Below are 20,390 nucleotides of genomic sequence, written 5' to 3'. Positions count from 1 at the left end.
TACTCAGAGTAAATCCTTTCATAGCTGAGCATATAAAACAGCTTGATTGTACCCAAAGAGCACAAGCTCTGTCCTCCCCTTTCTTTTCTTTTCCTCCCTGTTTTTCAGACCCTTTCATTGAGCCAAATTAACTCACCAAAATAGCACAGCCAAAAAGGAGAGGGTGAGGTTAGGAGATGACAGGGACAAGCAGGACTTCAGGCTTTTAGTGCTGGCCAGTTACGATCAGTGTCTCACACAAAACTGCATCCCAGGATTAGCCACATGAGAAAATCCCTCACATGTTTAAGTGGTTGTAGTACAGTGAAGACAGATGCTTACGAGCAAGAAATATGGTTCTTTTCTAATAAGTAATACTGTAAATCAGACCATGTTTAATGTCATGAACACAAATGGTACCATGGCAGCCAGTTTTTAACTGGACTGAAAGCAAGTGTATTTGCATTTGCACAGCTTAAAACTTGCTACTAATAGCTAGGGCTTACTAATGATAAGCCGATTACTAACAATAGTTAGGCAGGTTAACAATAAGAAGGTTAGTAAGAGTAAGCAGGTTACTGATTAATAATAAGTAACCACACTACCAACACAGTTAGGAAATTCTAGTTGCCACCACAGTGAGTTGTTACAAACCAACCTGTTACTGCATTATTCAGATCATTGTTCTGCTTTCAAACATAGCCCTCCACGCTGCCAGGTGTACATGGTTCTCATGAAGGACTTCTGTTAATTTGTCATCATTTTTAATGCAGATTTCATGCCATCCTACATTTTCTAAAATGGATAAAAGATACACAAATTACAGTTGTAATAAGTACTAAAAGGAAACAAAAATCAGGTGTTACAACTGTTAATGTGTTTGTTTCATTCCAATTAAGTTCTGCTCTGGGGAGGGGAGTCCAGTAACACATCTTTATCCCTGAAGGTACTGGGATTGCCAAGGGCACCATCACAGCTGGTCAAGGAATGAGCTCTCAGATCTAATACTGAAGGGGTCACACAAACAGCTAGGTGGGAGTTCACATGTTCCTTGATAACAACCGATTTGGGGTTTTGAATTCAAAAGAGTTTTCTAATAATAAAAAAAAAGTAACTCCAAAATTTCACAGAAGAGTCTCAGCACAAAGTTCTAAGTCTAGTTGGGCTGACAAAGGGCCTGCTTATCACACCACCAAGAAATGCCTATCAATGAGTTCATAAAGTTTATGGTATTACAAAACTGTCATACTGCCTAAGGCAATCAGACCTGAAGCACATGAATGTCAGAGCTGAGATGATAACTAATCAAGACTTAAAAACCAGAAAATAAATTTGCAGGTTTGCCCACTTTGAAGACTAGAAAAACATATTGTTTCCTGCAAACATGTCCATTTAATTTCCTCAGTGAGAATTTCCCATATCCCTCACTTAACTAGATTCATAGTTTATTCCTGGATGAAACCTTCCTTCTCCTAATATTCTGGTAATGCTGATTTAATTCAGGCCTAGCAAGCTGAGGCTGAGTTCACCTCTCCTTGTGTAGCTGGTTGGATACCAGTTTGCCTGCTTCGGCTTGTTTCTAAACCCTGAGAACCAGCATGTTACCCTCGTAGCACGCAGGCCCTCCTGTTCACACAGCTCCCTGTCCTCCCTTTCCCACTGAAATTGCACAGAAATAGCCTTCAGCTTCAAACCAGCCATGCAAATTCAGTCATGGGGCTAAGCAGCTTCTGAAAGAAGTATCTAGACTTTTCTAATTGATCATAATAGCTAGAGCTATTGTGTACACCCATGCCTCACTGTATAACATAAGCGCATGTATAAAATAATGAAACAGCTTAAAACAGAAGCAGCAAAGTTGCACTGCTCCTTTCTCCTTTCAGAAGCCAATAATCACCAACCACATGCCATCAGTTTTGAGTCCGGGGAAGAATGAAGCTATTTCAGTGCTTGTACATGCTTCTGAAAACTGCCTCTGCAATTTGCATACCTGACCCAACATCCACTGGCCTGTGCTGGGAAGTTGGTAACTTTTCTGCATTTCCATGAACAGCTGAGGCCAAGCTACCTGAGGGAGACTTTGGCGAGGGTATTCTGTAGCTCTTCCACCTTCTTCAGAACAAACCATTTTGTGTTCTTATCTATCAAAATAGAGGTGCTGATACACTACCACATTGAAGAAAACACTATCCCCTAAGCCTGTTATATTTCTGAAGTTACTTACAAAGCACAGGGATATTGTGTAATTATGCAACTTTGCACTGGCTGGAGACATCATTATTTCCAAATGGGATTAGATGGAGAACACCCACAGTCATTGACACATTTAGCATTGGCAAGGCAGTAAATATACTGGGCAATATTCAACTTTGTACAAAGAGTAACTAGGAAAAAGTTGCTCAGTTTTATTTAACAGCTAGTTCTCTTTTAGACACCTCACAGACAGTACAATGCCAAAGTCTGCCCTCCTCACCCTAATGCAGAGTCAGCAACTCCAAAACACGGGCCAAGCTCCATTTTAGGCCATAGAGCTGAGTCAGCACTGTTTACCTGAGCTCAATTTAACACTAAACGAAAAGAAAATCCACCCTGGAAGATGCTTCTGTGAAATGAATCCTTGCATACCTCTTCTCTCCAGGACAGAGTTGCCACATCCCAAAGGAATTTCCATCCCCTGCTATGGTTGGTGGCTAAAGAGGCAGAAAACCCCAGTGGGGAATGTCCAGGTACCCCAAGGGCCTTCCAGCATGCAGCCTCCAGAGCACTTTCCACACCATTCTCCCAAGGCCTGTGTTGACACAGAAAACTCCTACGATCCCTGCAACAAGCTTTGAATTTTTCAGGCAGAAGAAATTCTGGAAGGGTCAAGTATTAGGAAAAAAGACCAAAGTCTGTCTTCATGGCAATTAACTTGCAGGTGAGATTCCTCATGGTGTCTCAAAAGTGACTACAAAACAATCCAAAGAAACCACAGCAGAATTTTTCGTCTACCTTCGTAGAGACGGTGAAAACATGTTCCCCTTTACTGCTGCGAGTTGTGGTCCAACTTAACTCACCACCACGAACATACCTTTCAGATATTACCCATTCAGCACAGTCTTTCAGCCCTGCTATTTCCTTCGGGCAGGCATCCTGTAAAATAAAGGAAATAAGTTGATAAATTATTTGTTATCTGTGCATACATGTCTGTGGATGCCATTTACTTGCCACAAATGAGAACCAAGGGCTGAGGCAGCATGACATACTTGATAAATTGCTAGCCACATAGGGTACACTCTCCTATATCAGCACACCCCTGGGATCCCTCATCTAGATCCAGCCTTAGGGCTCACAGAAGAGGCTGAACATATAATACTCGTGTTTCTGCAACCTCTACAGTACATCATCTCATCTACAGTAGGACTGCAAACTTTTCACATCATCCTGCCACAACATCTTGGATGAAGTGATTTTTTGAGGTGCAAGAAAGCAGTCGTCTCTCCTCTAACACTGGTCAAAACCCTTTAAAATTTAGAGAGAAAGAGAAAATAACCCCCCCAAAAAACGAACCCTCACTCCACACAAAGGTGGGGAAGAAGAAATGGACAGATAATGAGAGCCTTTTTTTTTTTTATCTGCCCCTACTCCTCAAATCAGTTTAAACCTTCCAAATTTCTACAAATTTTCACACTGTTTAGTTTCCTGGTATGTTTCCTTGCCAGCCATGCTGCTTGTGCCATTGCAAGGGAGAAATTAGAATAATGGTAAAGAGGGAAAAAACAACCTTCTTCACCAGTAATACCAGCCAAAAGTATACATGAAAGCCTCCCTGAAGACTAGGATGCTTCTCAGTCACAGAGTTCTGTTTAGGTTCACTGGCTGGACAGGAGAGCAGAACTAAAACAGAATCCCTGCCAAACACTCGCCACCAAAAAAAGCAAAAAGCATTGCCAACGCCAGACTTGCTTTTATGCCTTTTCAAAATCAAAATCAAGATCATTAATTCTGGAGCAAATCTGATTTTCTAAGACGAAAGTACCCCTTTAAAAAAAAAAATAATTCTAACAGAATATATATGCAACTTACATTCCAAAATATATAATAATTTTCCACATGGAAACTATGACAGTCTTCTAGGGTTTTTTTTTGTTTCTCTGTTTAGTTTGGGTGGTTTTTCTGGAGTACGGGAGGGCGATGTGTGGGTTTTTTTTTAGAACTTCCTGCTGCACAAGCTCTTTGGACTCCTTATCCCAGACATTTTGTTGCAGAATGTCTACTTAATGTCCCAGTCACACAAAGAGCAATCATAACAAGAAGTATTGTACTTTGTACTAAAAACACTAGTAGAATTAAATAGAAAGATAAAGGAAAAATAATTAAAAATAGGACTCTTTTCTTTCCAAAGGAAGTAATGTGATTTTTACCCCAGCGTCTTTTGTCATTGTTATAACAATGGTTCATTTTAGGCCATATCTCACTGCACTTTGAATCAGGAAACCCTGGTACAAATATGATACAGCAACTTGGGCTTTGCACTGTATATCTGGTGAAAAAGAATATGGACTATCAGTTTTTCAGTTTAAATAAAATTTATCACTTAGAATTAATCACTTAGCGTTAGGCTTTACTGGCATAGCTAATATAGAACTCATCTGGCATTAGTAGCTAAAGTTGCTGAGACAAACTTAGTTGCTTCAAATTAGTAAAGTTGCAAGCTGCAAACTTTCAACTGGATAAGTTGAACTTATTTTGAACTTCTTAGTCACATAAAGGAAGGCCCTGAAACCTTTACAAACCAGGAGATAAGCTACAACGGTCAGCAGAAGCTTACACACATCAAGATAAGAAGGCCCAGCTGCAGTCCAAGAAGGAGTCCATGAAGAACAAGACAACCCTGGACCAGAAATTACCATTGGACCAAGGGGCATGTGCAAGGTGTGTGAAGGGCAGCTGCATAGATTGTAAGTGTATAATTGCTCAGGAATTTCTCTGTACTGGGTCCTTCTCTAGAAGCCCCCAGCTCAAGTTGTTCTTAGTGCTGTACTACTTGAACAAACTAATTTTGGGGATTTTTTTTACCTAAGACTCTGCTATAGGAAATCTAAGGTGAAGAAACTTCTTTAACGTCTGGGACAGCACCACAGATTTCAAGGGATTTGCTAAAGGTTAACATAGCTGTTTCAGGGATACGCATCCCTAGAGCACAACCTGTAGCACTGGAGAGTTCTGCAAGTTATGAAAGTGAAGGTGAGTTGTTGAAACATCTCAACTCTCCAGATTAAGTCATCCATTTTGCAATGGGGCAGGTTCAGCGACCAACTGCTGATCAGGCCCAGATCCCAGCTTGATAAAGGAGGGATACATAGCAGAAAAGCACTCAGCAGCACATTTCCAAGCACTCTTATTCCCAGCAAGACCCCTACCTCTGACTTTATAGAAACTATAAGAATTCAGTTCTCTGGATTTGACTTGCTGGAGGAAAAAAAAGTGTATCCCACTCCCCTTAGTCACGGAACAGGATTGTGACCTGCAAACTCACAGCCCTGGAAAGCACGGAAGTGCTAAGATGCCTTAACTGCTTCCTCCAGTGTTCTGCCAGAAAAAAATACATCTTCATTTCCAACAACACCACACTGCTTCTCTTTACGCTGTATCAAATACAAAGTTCACATTGGAAGTGTATGCTTCTTTGTAATGGAAACACCAAAAGACCACATGAGTTATTTTTCACTATACAAAGCTAAAAAGCTGTTTCTTTCTCTGTTCATTACCAATGGACATTAATGGAAATGCCGTGCCCCCCACAACTTCAGTGGTGCAAAACCTGCCCCCTCTTCTTTTTTCACCTCTCCCAGTACAGGAAGCAGCAACAAGCCACCTTTCTTTTACCTATTTCAACAGTTAAAACATTTCCAAGTAAGCATAGGCACAGGAAAGAAAACTGCTGTACACTGGCATACATACATCAACACATCCACATTTCCTGATCAGCACCTTCTCATTTTACAGAATCAAAATTTTTTCTTTTCCCCTTTCTTTGTCCTTTTGAGCTTGGACTTTAACTCTCCCATTGCAAAAACCAGCCTGCTGTGCATGAAGTTGGTCCTCCGGGTCTGCTCTGCCTCTCCATTCTGAGTTCCTTCTAGACAGGCTCTTGAGTCCTTCATTTTAATTAACAAGCTGCCCTGGGTAGGGGGAAAAGACACCACATGTTCCATGTTAATTTTGAACAACAGCTTAAATGTTCTCTGCTCAGCCTCAAGACTCTGAGCACTTATTTGATAAAATTGAGGTGCAAGGCTGGGTCCTAGTAAGAGAAAGGGGTGCTTTCAATGAAACAGGGACCAGGATTTTACCCACATCTCCGTCAGGAGTCATTTTAAACAATGAAAATAAATGTTATGGCTGGGCATTTCCACAAGGAAGACACCAGAATCCTGGCCAGCTCTAGAAATCAGCTATATTAAAGCTGTGCATTATCTTGTCAACATGTAGAACTCTTCTTTAGGGAGTCCATTAATATTAATGAAATCATGTACACATTTCCCCATTCCAGGATGTGTCCAAGTCCAATGCTAATTAAATTCTGAAGAAGGAAGCTGTTGGCAGACACAGCATGCACCATGCCATAAGGCTGAGTGCTTCTCCTCTTTTCCAGCTGTGCGTAGTACAAGAGAGACCTATCTTTCTCCTGTTACACAGGAAAGTTTCATGCCCAGGGTCCTCTACATCTCTCAACTGCAGGCCACTGGAGACTGTAGCTCTTCACTAGCTCTCTTACTGTTTCTCCGTTAGGATTCCTTCCCACCTTCCCTGTTCCCCAGTGCTGTAGGGTAATACTTTGGCCAAGATGTATACTCACTTCCTGTAGCATCTTAAGACTATGATGCTGGATCTTCCTGCTGTGATGATTTAAAAGTATCTTCAAACCTCTGGATTCCCTTAAAATAAAAAGTTGTAAGCTTATATTTAAAAATCCAAGACTGACTTTACACTTGCAGAAACCGTTTCCTTAAGGAGCAACAGCAACATAAAGATTAGAGTTCACCTGCCCTTGAATTGCTCCCAGCCGCGTAATGGCATTATCAGTTCTGGCAAACACTTCCTAGGCAAGGAGAGCCTGGAGTTCGTTTTAGTGTGTGGGTCACCACAAAAACATAAAGCTCATCAGCTTTTGAACAAATTAAATATGTGGTCAGAGACAAAAATAACATTGGTGAATATCCAATATCCAAATGACTGCCTTCATTCTCATAATATATTTGGCCCATGGAAAAAACAGAATATGAAGTGGTGTGCTATTTAAGTGAACAGATACCAGGCAACTTTTAGGATGATGAGAACAACCAGTTGTTTCAAAGCACCAATGTGCAGTGGCTGTACGCTGACAGCGCTGCGAACAAAACAGTTTTCTTTGTCCCCTCTATCAAAGATGTAAAGTTATATGTCAGAGTCACCTTATCAGGAGGTGCAGGATAGTAGATGCATTAGCCAAGGAAGGAATCAATTCAGTCAATAAAGGAATTGATATCTGTCTATAGTTAGAAAACACCTTTTACAGAACAGGCTGTTCTTCTGGATCACTGAGAAATAAAAGAGTTTTATTGAGTTTCTAAATACACAGATACATGTATAATTAATATTGTCTAACTGCCAGACATTAAGAGTGTTTTAGGATTTTAAATGTTCTCTTCTTTTGTTCTTTCCTTCTTGAGAGTGCATCTAACAGCTATGGGGAGAAGAAAAGACACGTAAAAGAGTTAAGAACTTCCTGTATAACGAGCAGGGGACTAGAATGGAAACCTTAGAGTAGTGAGTAAAGAAACTACTCGCTCACAGAATCTATTAAGCAGGAAAACGGGATTCAGTCTTCTCTTTCTGACCCACTGGCAGGTGGCAGGACAGTGGCTTTCTGGCCCCATCCATAGACATCTATATTCCCAATACTCAATGAGATCACTGGGCAGAAAGGTCTCACATGTGCAGAAGTACTAACTAGGACATTCTGGGGGACAGACAGGGTGATTTTCATTGTCTCCCAGAAATCTACCTTCTGCCCAGGACAGGCAGTGAAGCAAGAACACACATATTCACAGGCAGGATTGTCTGCATTAGATCTTCTGGGCAGCATTAGCAGAGTGTCACTGGGCTGCAGACTTCACAAGACAGGCCTGGAACATGCTGGCAGCGCAGACTCTCCTGCCAGAGCCTGTTCCATACTTGCAGTCCATACGCTGAATGATGGACAGCAGGGATGCTTCAGGAAAACTACACCAATCTTCAAGTTTGTGGAGCATATAAAAGAAGTGAAACAAATCAAAAGGTACTTCTACATCATCATCTCAGTCTGGATGCAGAGTGCACTTGATGCCAATCTTCTAATTGTCCTTGCATTTTTTTGAGATTACTCGGTGATATGAACCACAGTGCAAATTGGATTCTTTTTGGGATCAAATCAACCAAAAGATGCATCCCAAGCCACCTCTGGGAGGCTGGTCCCGAAGACTGAAGAGCTAGTCAAAAGTAAAACCCTTGAAACACATGCAGATCAAGCATCAGGTTGCTGCACTGAAAGTTCCCCTCTCCAGTTTGCTACACCTGCTAATGGGGATGGAGGTAAAGCCTCCAAGTAAAGACCAAGGAGACTGTGGAGGGCATCCAGCAGGTGGCAATCTGCTGATAGCAGTGACAGCAAAGAGTGAGCAGGAGGTCCCACTTCTGGCAAAGGGCTCAAGGACAAGAATCTGGAAAGAAGACTACTGTGCAAAAAAAAAAAAATAATTGCTTGAGCATTATCTACTTATTTTTCTCTTTTTGAGAAGTTCAAACAAAGCTGGCACCAACTGGGCAGAAAAAATTACTTGGTCCTATGGATAAGATACTTTCTTAACAGTGTAAAAGCACACAATCATCCCATGAAGGAACAACTACTTTGCATTTCACCTCTTCCTTGAAAAATGTTTTATTAAGATGGGTTTTACATCATGAAACAAGCTTGGTGGTATTAACCCACATAATCAGTTTCATCAGCAAATCAAACAAATAATGAACTATGAGTCTTTTGTTACCACTGTCATCAAGAAGTGAATTTAAGCTGTATTTAATCCTCTGACAGTATCCATTAAAAAGCAAACCAAATTTACACAGAAATAATCCATAGTATCAGTACCATAAATTCTTATACCTTCACCTTGTCTCAAAAGTAATTAGAAAAAGATGCGATTGTCGTGGGCAGGAGCAAGACATAACTCCATACAGAAGGAATGACTCCATATGAACTCAATATAGCCATTTCTGTGTAGAATTCCCTCTGTCATGAAAGACATTCTAATGTACACTGGCAACTAGCACAAGAAATTTAAAAGAAAAGGCACAATCTTCTACAGCTGAAAGGCTTACCTTAGAAAAGCAGCCCCCTTTGTTCTCTTGGTCTGGAGGTGTCTCATGTTTGCATCTTTTCAGTTCAGCTTCCAGTTCCACAACCCTTTTCTGCAAGGCCTCCTTGTCTCTTCTGGTCTGCAAAACAAATCTCTCATACTTGTTCTGGATCCTTCTATTCTCTCTGCAGGTTGGACACTGTGAACCTTGAAGTGCTTCACCTGTGGGTCCTTCTGAGGGGATCTTTGGAGTGGGCAACTAACTTGGATTTGTTTTCCAGTTTACTCTCTCCAATATTAACAAAAGTAAAACTTCTAAACACTGAATTTTACAGATATTCCCCTAGGTGGTAACCTGTTTCTCTAAAAAGCATTCACAGAGTAACAGAGAAAAAACAAAAATCTTTTTTTCCCTTTTATAGAGAGAAAAACAGATTTGGAAGCTGCATGGTTTCAGTGGTGTGCAGATTCACAATCTATACACCAAATCCATAGCTCAATCAGGAACAAAAGTCAGGGGCAGAGTTTTTAAAGCATTTAGAAGGCTTGTAGTCTACAGTCACCCATATGCTTTTAAAAACACCTTTTCAGCCTTCCCAACCTTCCACTAAGACCTGTTCACTCAGACGAAGGTGTGTGAGCAAATTTACTCATTTCAGCAAACCCTCAACACAATCCCTGCACCATTGCACTATGAGTATCCCTTCTGAATTCTTGAAAAAAAAAAACAAGAAAAAAATGTTATACTCTAATAGAAAAAAAAGTCCACAAGGCAGGGAGTGAACTGTCCCCTCTGGGCAACACACATCTTCAAAATGCCTCCCATATGACTGGACATAACTTACAGCCGTGTAGGTGAAAATGCCTATGTATCTCAAAAAGCATTAGAGAACGTGGTCAAAGGTCTCCTGAAACTAGTCCACACATAAAATAGAGTTCAAAGTACAGGCCTCCTTCTTTCCTTCTCCTTACTCTGCCTGCTAGTTCCTCTATCCTGTTCTCATTTCCAGAAAAAATCAGTATCTTCCACATCAACAGATGACAGGTATAAAAGCAAAAAAGGAAAAATAACTCATTTTTGAAGAGAAGATGAGGGAAACACTAGGAGTTTTGTAACAGATGAAGATTGCCTGTAGAAGCAAAACAAAATAAAATTAAGAAGCACCAACAGAATTAAGTTGGTATTTTTTTATACAGTCTTGTTCCTCATGACTAACAAACACCCTCAAATTTACCTTGGTCTTATGGAGATTTATAAGTTTCAGTTTGTACCTGTAAAAGTCAGAAATAGCAGTTTGAAATGAACAGAATTACACTCTTCAAATGTAGCACAAGCAGCATGTCAGTGCACGTCCCTGCTTGCTATTTCTCTGAAGAACATGAAGTGTATTTACCAACCACAGTTTGATTACAATTAGTATAATGGCAAAAATGTTGCTTTTACCTTTCTTGCATTTGGATTTTCAAGTAACTCCTTTTTTTCCTTGGATTCTTCTGAGCACAAAGTGCACAGTTTGTCTTTGATTAAAACAGAAATAGCAGAATATCAATAAATATTTTCATAATAATAATAATAATAATAAATCCAATGTGTCTCATGGAACCATAATTTATGCTTTCCACAGCAATGGTTTCCTACTGGTCAAGTCAGTAAAAGACTTTCTTCATAAGTAACTTCCAGTTACAAATTAAAATACAGCCTCATGAAAGCATCTGTCTGTAGAACTGGCCACATTATACAGACTGAATGACGCTACAAAAGTATTACTGACTAGACAGCAAGCTGTTTTCAGAAAGCTTCACATCTGCTACAGAACCACAATGAATTTAACCAAAATAAAAAGTGTCCTACTATTATTTCCACACAGGCTGTCATAGGATTATCAGAATCAGAGTCGCTAAAGTAACACCACAGCATTGCATCAGCATTTTGCAACACTATAAATCATCGTTTAAGAGCTTTAACTGATATTTAACGTTCAGTCTCCAACCCAGTGTGAGAAATATCCAACATTACTTCCAGTCTATGCCTTCATCTAGTCACACTTGTTGCAACATAGAGGGGAAGGACAGCATGTTATACCCAGTTCAATATTATGCAATTACAATAACCTTTCTCTCATCTCCAAACCCTTAAATGGCAAACTATTACTTATTAGCTATAGACCCAGATAAGACTGGGACATGAAAAAGCATTGTCTCAAAACAGTACTTAGGTGAGAGACCAAACTCCACATAGCTATAGAGAAAAGGAAGGATGCCGGAAGTCCTGCTGGCCCACCATTTTTTGCCTTGCTGGTGATTCCATCAATTTTTTAAATCAACAGTGATTTACTAGCTGTATCATAAACACCAGACTCCTCTGGAATGGGGAATTTGAGTAATTGCCCGCAGAAGTTAACAATGCTGATGGCTGGTTCGATTAATAATTTCCCATTGAGCAGGGTGAGAAGACTCTGAATTTTGCCACCTTTGCAGTTGCCTCTGCTTAATACAAGGGGGAAAAAAAAAAAGTAGCTTTAATTGTGTGTTATCGTGTGAAATCTCTAGTCAACAGCAGAGGCTCTAAGGCTGCCCTTTTGCCGACCCAGGAAGAAACTACATCATATGCTTGCATACTGCCTACATTTATAAGCATGAGAAATGCACACCTAACTCACTTTTCACTTGTAATATTTTACAATTAGAAACAAAAGCAGCAGGGGTTAGAGATAGTTGGGAGGAATATTCATTTAAATCTATTCAAATATATTTACTCGCAAAAAATTCAAATGTTTTAGATTCCACAGCAGTTTGGTGAACCCACCTAGAAAAGTGACCTATATACCACAAATATATGAATTTTCATTATTTGCCCCAAATCATTGCCAGGAACAGGAAAAAAATATCTACATTATACCTGACAAGTACTACCTGTAATTACGGAAGTCTTCATAGATTGATTTTTGATCCATCTCTCTTTACAGACACAGCTTCATACTCAAAGTAAGCGGTAAAAAGCAGTTTCCAGGGCAGCTGAAAAAATAAAAGATGTAAGTTTTGATACTGACAAAGACTGTTCAACATCATTTCAGGGAATACAGAACAAGACACTTGCACTCCTTTCACTTCCCTTCCAAGGGAAGCGTTATAGGCTTACCCATATTAAAAAAATAAAGCAACAGCAGCAGTAATGCTCACAACAAAATGTTAGGATTAGTACACTAAGGAAACCATTTAGGAGTTGAGAATAAAGTAGAGAAGTATAAATTTTCTTATTATTTCTACAGCATTGACTAGAAAAGTATTAGAAGCACAAGGAAAGGAGCACTTCTGCAGACAAGAAAATTAGTGTTTTGCCACGGTCTTCAGTAGATTATCATCCAAGAAAAAAGTTCTGCTTCCTTAAATAAATTAGCCCAAAAGGGTCTTGTATTTCTGTGGGACTGCTGCTGAGCGGGATTCGGCTCAAGTTCACTTCTGTCCAGAAAAGACGCCAAATGAAATTATGTTTCTGGAATCTTAATCCAAATTATCATTACTGTATGGGACAGGTTTGCATATGACAAAAGAAATTATCAGGATTAACTGCATCTACATAGCACAAGTAGCTCACGACCACTGAGCCTGAAGCTATGCTAGGAACTCCACAGTGTAAAAATGGTAACCAAGGGTTTATAATCTAAGCAATTAATGCAGAAAAAGCAACATTCCTATTACAAATAAGCCTTACAGGCACAGTATAATATATTTTAATAAGGACTTATATATGATTCCAAACTTACTTTATCCACTGATTTTATCAGTGTTTTTACCTTCTAATTCAGAAAAAATACTACAGTGTGACTAATTCCTCCCAGGAAAAAAGAATTAAGAACAGTACCTCTTAATAGGAACAACACCTCTTAATCAATCCCTTAGTGTTTTATTAAAATTCCTGCTGCTAGGGAAATGTCAAAGTTCGCATTCAAAACTTACCTGCACCTCTCCTTATTGCAATATGGTTTTCAGTAAACAAACAAGCATTTTTAAGTGTTCTTTTAATATATGAAAAAAATACATCCTTTAGGCCAGCAGTATCCTATATCAAACACTGAGAGGTACACTTCTATGCTTGTAAAACTGCATTACTGATTTTCTGTCCAGCTGCCTGACTTCAAAGAACCATGTGCAACTTAGGCTGTAAATGTGAAATTAAAGAATCTGAATAGATAAAATGAAGGATACATTACATTCAGTTCTGCAATCAAGGAGAAAATCAATGTACCTAATGTTTATAATATAAACTAAAGAATTTCTACAGTCAGAAGTGAAAAGCTTGGAATTTCCTTGAATGAAAATTCCCATCTCAAGTTTGTATCTTCAACAAGAAGAGAACAAAAATGTAGGAACGTATTCAGATCGAATGGAATAAATAACCATGTTAAAAATAATAAATACTAGGTATTCAGAAGGCACAAAGACACACTGACCATAAATTGATCAGTTTAGGTGCTTTTTAAGTGATAAGGAAGCCCGGGAATAAAAGACATCCCAGCAGGAAAGATGGATTACATGTTGCAAAACACACTAAAAAGAAGATAGAACTAAGATCTTCACACTTTCAATAGACCAACTTGGGAAAATAGAATTAAAACTGGGGTGGGAGGAATAAAACTAGGTAGAGATCAATGATAAACAATGAAAATAACAATAAACAGGTTTCAAAGCTAAGATAAAACCTCGAAATCCCACATGACCATCTATATTAATAGTGGCAGGAAGCAGGACAAAAGCCAGAGCGGGAACATACACAGACATTACCACTTCCCAGGTAGAAGCAAAACCCAAAGATCTTAATGCTTTTAAAAGGAAGTACTAGGCAATCTCCATCCCAGACTTCTAGAAAAACTGCCATGTGAAGTTATAGATCCGAGAGTAATTTGGGGGTTTTAATCACATGCTGAGAGTTGCAAATATCACATCTATATTTAAGAAGTGAAGGAAAACACAACAGTCTACTGTGGATCTCTTAACCTAGCCTTGATGACATGCATAGTTGAAAGATATATACTTTTGTGAAAACAAAGATACAAAGTTTAGTATGAAAAATGAGCTATAATGCAATGCAGATTTGTAAAAGACCAGTTCTCCACTAACCAGGCATTTGCCTTAGATTAGATCTAGTTTATTACCTGTATTTAGAAGAATCACTTTTCTTATCAGTCTGGACTTCAGAAAAGCACTTCATATGAGAAGTTAAAATGGAGATAAGAATACTATTGTAGGATAGGAGACAGCAAGCCAGGGAAAAGGAATAATGGAAAGCATTAGGCTAAGGGAAGGTTGAAATTTCTTTCATTTAATAGCCTTTCAAATAAAAAGTGGAGAGAGGCAGGAAAGAAAGAGAGAAGAGTGCTAAAGCATAGGTCTGGGAAGACTCCAGAGCTATAAAATCGCAGTTTGTCTTCAAACTTCTAGTTGCTCAATTTTTTCTATTTGATACAGAGTTGCCCAGCATCACACAACACTTTAAGAATGAAGTCAGGAATAAAAAAAATAAATAAAAAAAGGAAATCACTTAACAGAATTCCCTGTCTCTTCTAAGTGAGGTTGACAGATTTTTAACAGCATGTGGACATTTAACTTCCACCCCCTCAACACAAAGTCTGACCTTTTACAAAGCACCATGGGATCAACACTCCCATTTATTTATTCTATGGAAGCAGACATTTAAAAGGAGGTAGAATTATTTCCTATATTTTTCATGTGTTGAATCTAAACATCTGGGAGCCAGTGTTCCTAGACAGTGTTCCTGCCCCTAGAAATTAAATAGAAATCAGTGTTTCTGAAGTCCTACCCAGATTCAATTTATAGGCAGTGTTAAATTACATAATTAAAGAGGTCTGTTCAACAGCTGATATTCCTGTTTTAAACAGCATCACAGACAAAATAAGATTTCAGAATTAATAGCAATTACTGCTTTTCTGGAACAATTAAATTGTTAAAACACACACAAACCAAACTAGCACTTTGAAGTGCCATGAGAAGAGATTACATCATTACTACAGACCATCTGCTAGAAAGAATACAGACCAATGGACAATGAGCCAAAAATCACTTCTGGCATAAAAGACTTCCACTGACTTCAGGAAATTTATCCCAATGTTCCTGTATGTTACAAATGAATAAGATGACACACACTACAGATGAGTAGAGGTGAAACAAGGTTAAAACCACAAAGATTGATACAGCATACTCAAGGCAATTTATTCTTTTTTGTTACAAACATATTTGTGGATGTTAAAAATCAAGACTGGGACAGCTACTCACGTAAGTTAATATGCTAAAAAAAGCAGGATATTTCTGCAGAGAGAAGAAAGATCATATGGTCCTTGTTGCCAGCTAAGGGTCCCTTTTAAAACAATTTTCCTCAATCTGATTTGCCTAACAATTACACTAAATCCTGCCACGATTGCTCTCATAGAGCACTTACAGAATTTGGCTTCCCCTGAAGATGTATTTTTCCTTCCCCTAGTTACCGCCTTTATTATTGATTTCTAGATAATCCCCGCAGTTACTAGAAAAAGGTTTTGGCAAGTTTCCCTAAGGGCCTGCAGATGCCTATTACCCTTATCAATAGAGCATCCTTTCACCCCCTTAGCTACCATCCTCAGTTACTAACTGTTTGACTATGCATATGTTCTGTTCAGGGGCCAGCAGGGAGAACATTTAATATCCTCTCGCTAACAAACAAGAAAGGCAACAGCTGCTGGCCTCAGCAGAGGGTCTGCTCAGGGAACCTGTCCCAGAGAGAAGTCTGGCTGGACCCAGCTGCAGAGAACTAAGCAATTTCCCCTCTGCGTGGCAAAACGTGCTATGAGAAATTTGGCCCATTTTGTCCTCTCCTTATTGGAAGGAGATTATACTATTTAAAAAAAACATCTTATTGTACTATATGAAAACACCTTTTAACCAATGCAGAAGAACTGAACTCAGAAAAGTACTTTCATTAATATCTCTGATACAGAGAGATCATACCAGAGAAGTGAAAGTTCTTTTGTCAGAGAAATAACAAACTAAATATTCTGTTAACAAACAGGAATCACACCCTTGAAGACAGGACTACTAGCATGAAAGCTGCTTTCTGAGAACTAACTGGTTACTTAAACTGAGAAGAAAAGCTTAAATAAACTTTTTTAAGCTATTACCATAAAACACAGAACTAATACCTGACTAGTACTGCCTGCGTTGTATGGGACTCAGATGTGCCTGCTGCTGCAGTACCAGGGGTAACAAGAGGGGCCACCTACTGCAGAGAGTTGCCACATGACTCTCACTGCCAACTTTGTTAGGTTAAATTACTTTGTTTTTAATTTGAGGAAAACATCAACTGGGGATTTTTTTTTTCTTTCTTCCTTTTTTTTTTTTTAAATTCTATTTAAAGACAGAGAAGGAAGAATTGGATTATAGTCCCAAAGTTTTCCTCGAAGTGAGTGCCAAATCTCAGAAACCACAAAGTACAAGGATGCCAAAGCCTATTAAACATAATTCAAACATTTTTCCTTTTATTTTCGGGATTTGCAGTCTTGTTCAGAAGATGAGGCATTTACACCTCGGAGTGAAGACAGAGAGAGAAAGGCCAAATAGGTACAGAGATCCTTTCAAGAAAGGAGCTGTACCTTATCTCCAAAACTGGGTAACAGGCTCCTTTAAAGGGAGCTGTGCTCTCCTTAGTCTCCAATTGCCCAGCTGCCACTCAGGAAACAGACTGAAATGCTCAGGGTTAAAAGCTTCTCCCCTCCCTCCAACCCAGGCAATCAGGAGATGAGATGACATAAACTCAAACTATGGCCCCAAGCCAGCCCCTTAAAAGGAAGCCAGAAGTGTTTTAGGAAGGTCGCTGGTGCTAGGATCTGGCTGCTGCCTGTGTCTCTCCCGACAGCAGTCGCTGCAATCCCAGGGCTGTAGAAACCACTCTGCACTGCAGGGGAAAAGGAGTGTCGGCTGCTCTCATATTGGGCGGATCTAGCACTCTCTATCAGTCATTTTGCTAGTTCTTTTCTTGTCCCAGCTTGCTCATGTTCAGTAAGGCTGGCACAGAGCTGGATTCACAGTTGAGCAAATACCTCAGAAATTCAGAGCCTCTGCTTTTGTTCTGAGATGAGGAAAACTGCTAGTTTTCCATCCAGCATGAGTACAGCCAAGTGCGGGCTGCTGTCTGACAGATGAGTGATTAGTGTTGAGTGTAATGGAGAGTGGAAGCTTTTGTTTTGGGGCTAATTAAATGCTTGATTTATGTCCATTAAATAGGTGATATAACTTCTGAGTGCTAGTTGCACTCCCATTGGTTTTTGTTCCTTTACTGCTACAGTAATCCACTGTATGACAAATATTCACATTACTTGTTACCGCAACTGCAGATAGTTACCTGGCAATAGTATCTGCAAGTGGCCAAGGGCTGAAGAACCCAAACTAGCTGGTCACCAAGAAGCTGTCACCAGGGACTAAGCCAGCTGACAAGATCAGTGGAATTCCTACTGCTGCTTCCCTGTGGATTCACATGAAAAAGGAAAAAAAAAACAAAGCAAAACAAATTCAAAAACAAACAACTTAAACCAAAGCAAAAAAAAGAAAACCAAACAATCCTGGAGATCAAACAGGGATTTTTTTGCCCCACAGTAAAAGTCTTTGTTAAATTATATATTTAAAAAAAAAAAAGTAGGCATTTTTCAGCAAGAGATTGAAACGACAAAATAATCACTGGTGTGTGGAGATGTTTTTGACTAAATCTGGTGGAGTTTTGTTTTCTACCCAAGATATAAACCCCTGGCACTCTGGGGATTAGAAACAGTAAGGCTGAGTGATTTAACTCTTGCAGCACACGTGGTTTTACTACAACATTACACCAACATGATAAGGCTGAAACCTGATCAGTGTGACTTTCATACATTAGAATGTGATTCGTGTTACTACCACATACTCTAACTTGAAACACCAATAATTAAAGTGACAATTCATTTCTATAGCATAACTGTTAAAAAAGTCTCATATGTGAAGCGTCTCTTGGCTTATTTATAGACAAAACAGCTGTTTTCTGCATTCCTTGACCTAGGCTGAAGTCTGCTCCAAATCCTGTGTGTACCGAGACAGCCTGGGTACAGCGTTACTCCATGTGGAAGCAAAATGTGGGGCTCCCTTCCGAAGCAGTGAATGGTGTCTCTTCCACTGGATGTTGACACCTCCTACGGAACATAGCTTTACTAGTGATTTTCTTTAATCACAAGAAAAGTGATAATTTTTGATGGTGGTGGTAGACTAGCTCTGGAACTTGGGTCCGTTCATTTTAGAAAACAAAGTAGAGACCTTTCACAGCTGCTTTCCTCTCAATTTCCCTCCTGAAATGTCTTGAAGTATATAACAAGCAAAAGCAAGTAATATCCCCCAGCCAAATTAGCCCATTCATCTAGATAAGATGAAAATATGTTCCTCATCTACACACTGAAATGATTCTGCTTGTATCACTTGTACCCAGATGCAGTAATTTTCTGCTAGTGCTCACTTTCATCTATCCTACTATATTGCTACATGCAGCACATCCTGCTGCACACCTGACACTTGGTAACTTAAGTATAAAGTGTTATGTACTTTTCTTAGTTACCATTGGGTACAGGAATGTACATTAGTACCAACAAGCAAAACCCACATACTGTTGCATATACAAGCACCTCCTTTTCAAAGATCCGCAAGTGATGAAGGCTGCCTTAAATACTTTTTCATGTTGTCCTTTTTTTTTCTGAAGTGGTAATTTTCATTACAATTTAGAAGTTTCTTGTCCTGTCTAAACATTTATTCTATCAAGAATTCACAGTCCTAAATCTTAGCACTGAGATACTACACATTTCTGCCCTTTTATATCTTTAGGTTAATATCCTTTTAGAGGAGTTTTACATCATTTATTTAGATTTATTAATTATTTTCTCTCTTAAAATCCACTTAATTTAATATAGCTGCCCCTTCCTTAAGTTTTTAAAATATATAAATGGGAGTGTGTGTCCTGTTCTGACATCATCATCCACATTTTGCCAAGCAGCAGCCAATATCTGCAATCTTGCACCAGACTTATGCTGGAGGAGAAATCGATAACATATTCTAGATTACTTTGCTTTATATGCACACAAACTACAGAAAGGCAAGTGAACATAAGCAAGCAATTCCTTCTCCCAGGAATTCCAATCTAGTATCTTTGGCTGGATCCCAAAGGCCAAATGTAAATCAAGGAAAGACTCGAGCATCAAGACAGAATAAGACATCCCACTACTTACACAGTTTCATACTGAACCTCTACACGGCCATAAATAATCCCAAATGAACTGTCAGCACAATACAGAACATTTACACACATACTAAGTAAAAGAATGTGAAAGACTGGTTGCTGGTAATCATAATTTTGACTCTCCAAATGCATCTGGCAACACTCGTCAATCCAGTTGCATCTGCTCTGGGGTTTACAGGGACACACAAAACTCATACAAAGTAGTACAAAATGATACACGCACACACTCAGGTATTAACACCAATTTAAATGATCAGTTTAATTAAACCAGGCAAGTTTAAGCATAGACGAGCCCTGCAGTGTATTTCCTCTGAATACATATTAAAAAAAGACAGGGGTGGGAGGGGAGAGGGGAAACATTAAGTTTTAACTACTTTTTCCCCCTTCATTGCCCAAACATACTCATCCCGCTGCTCAGATGGTGTGCATAGTTTGTGCTGGTCTATTCAGATATTGCAAAGTAGCTGTTGGATGGGTTTACTGTAGACATTTTCCTGTGAGATGTAATATCTTCCTACACGTAGCCAGCACAGCCTTTGCTACTACCCACAGCCCTCTTGCTTTGACAGCCAGCAGGGGCTTTAACTACAGGCTGGGCTAAGCCTGTACTAAATTGAACTGTAGGCTGAAGCAATCCCCAGCTGGCTCCAGAACTGATACAGTGGGCAAACGACTGACAGCCAACTTTTCACAGCCCTCCCCTTGTGTTCTGAGCATAACTCCGCCAAGCATAAGCCACACAAAGTGTAGGATGTGGCCCC

The sequence above is a fragment of the Calidris pugnax genome, unplaced genomic scaffold (assembly GCF_001431845.1).
Source record: "Calidris pugnax isolate Ruff unplaced genomic scaffold, ASM143184v1 scaffold31, whole genome shotgun sequence".
Lineage (NCBI taxonomy): Eukaryota > Metazoa > Chordata > Aves > Charadriiformes > Scolopacidae > Calidris > Calidris pugnax.
The sequence above is the reverse complement of the archived record's forward strand: the minus strand, read 5'-3'. Positions refer to the sequence as shown.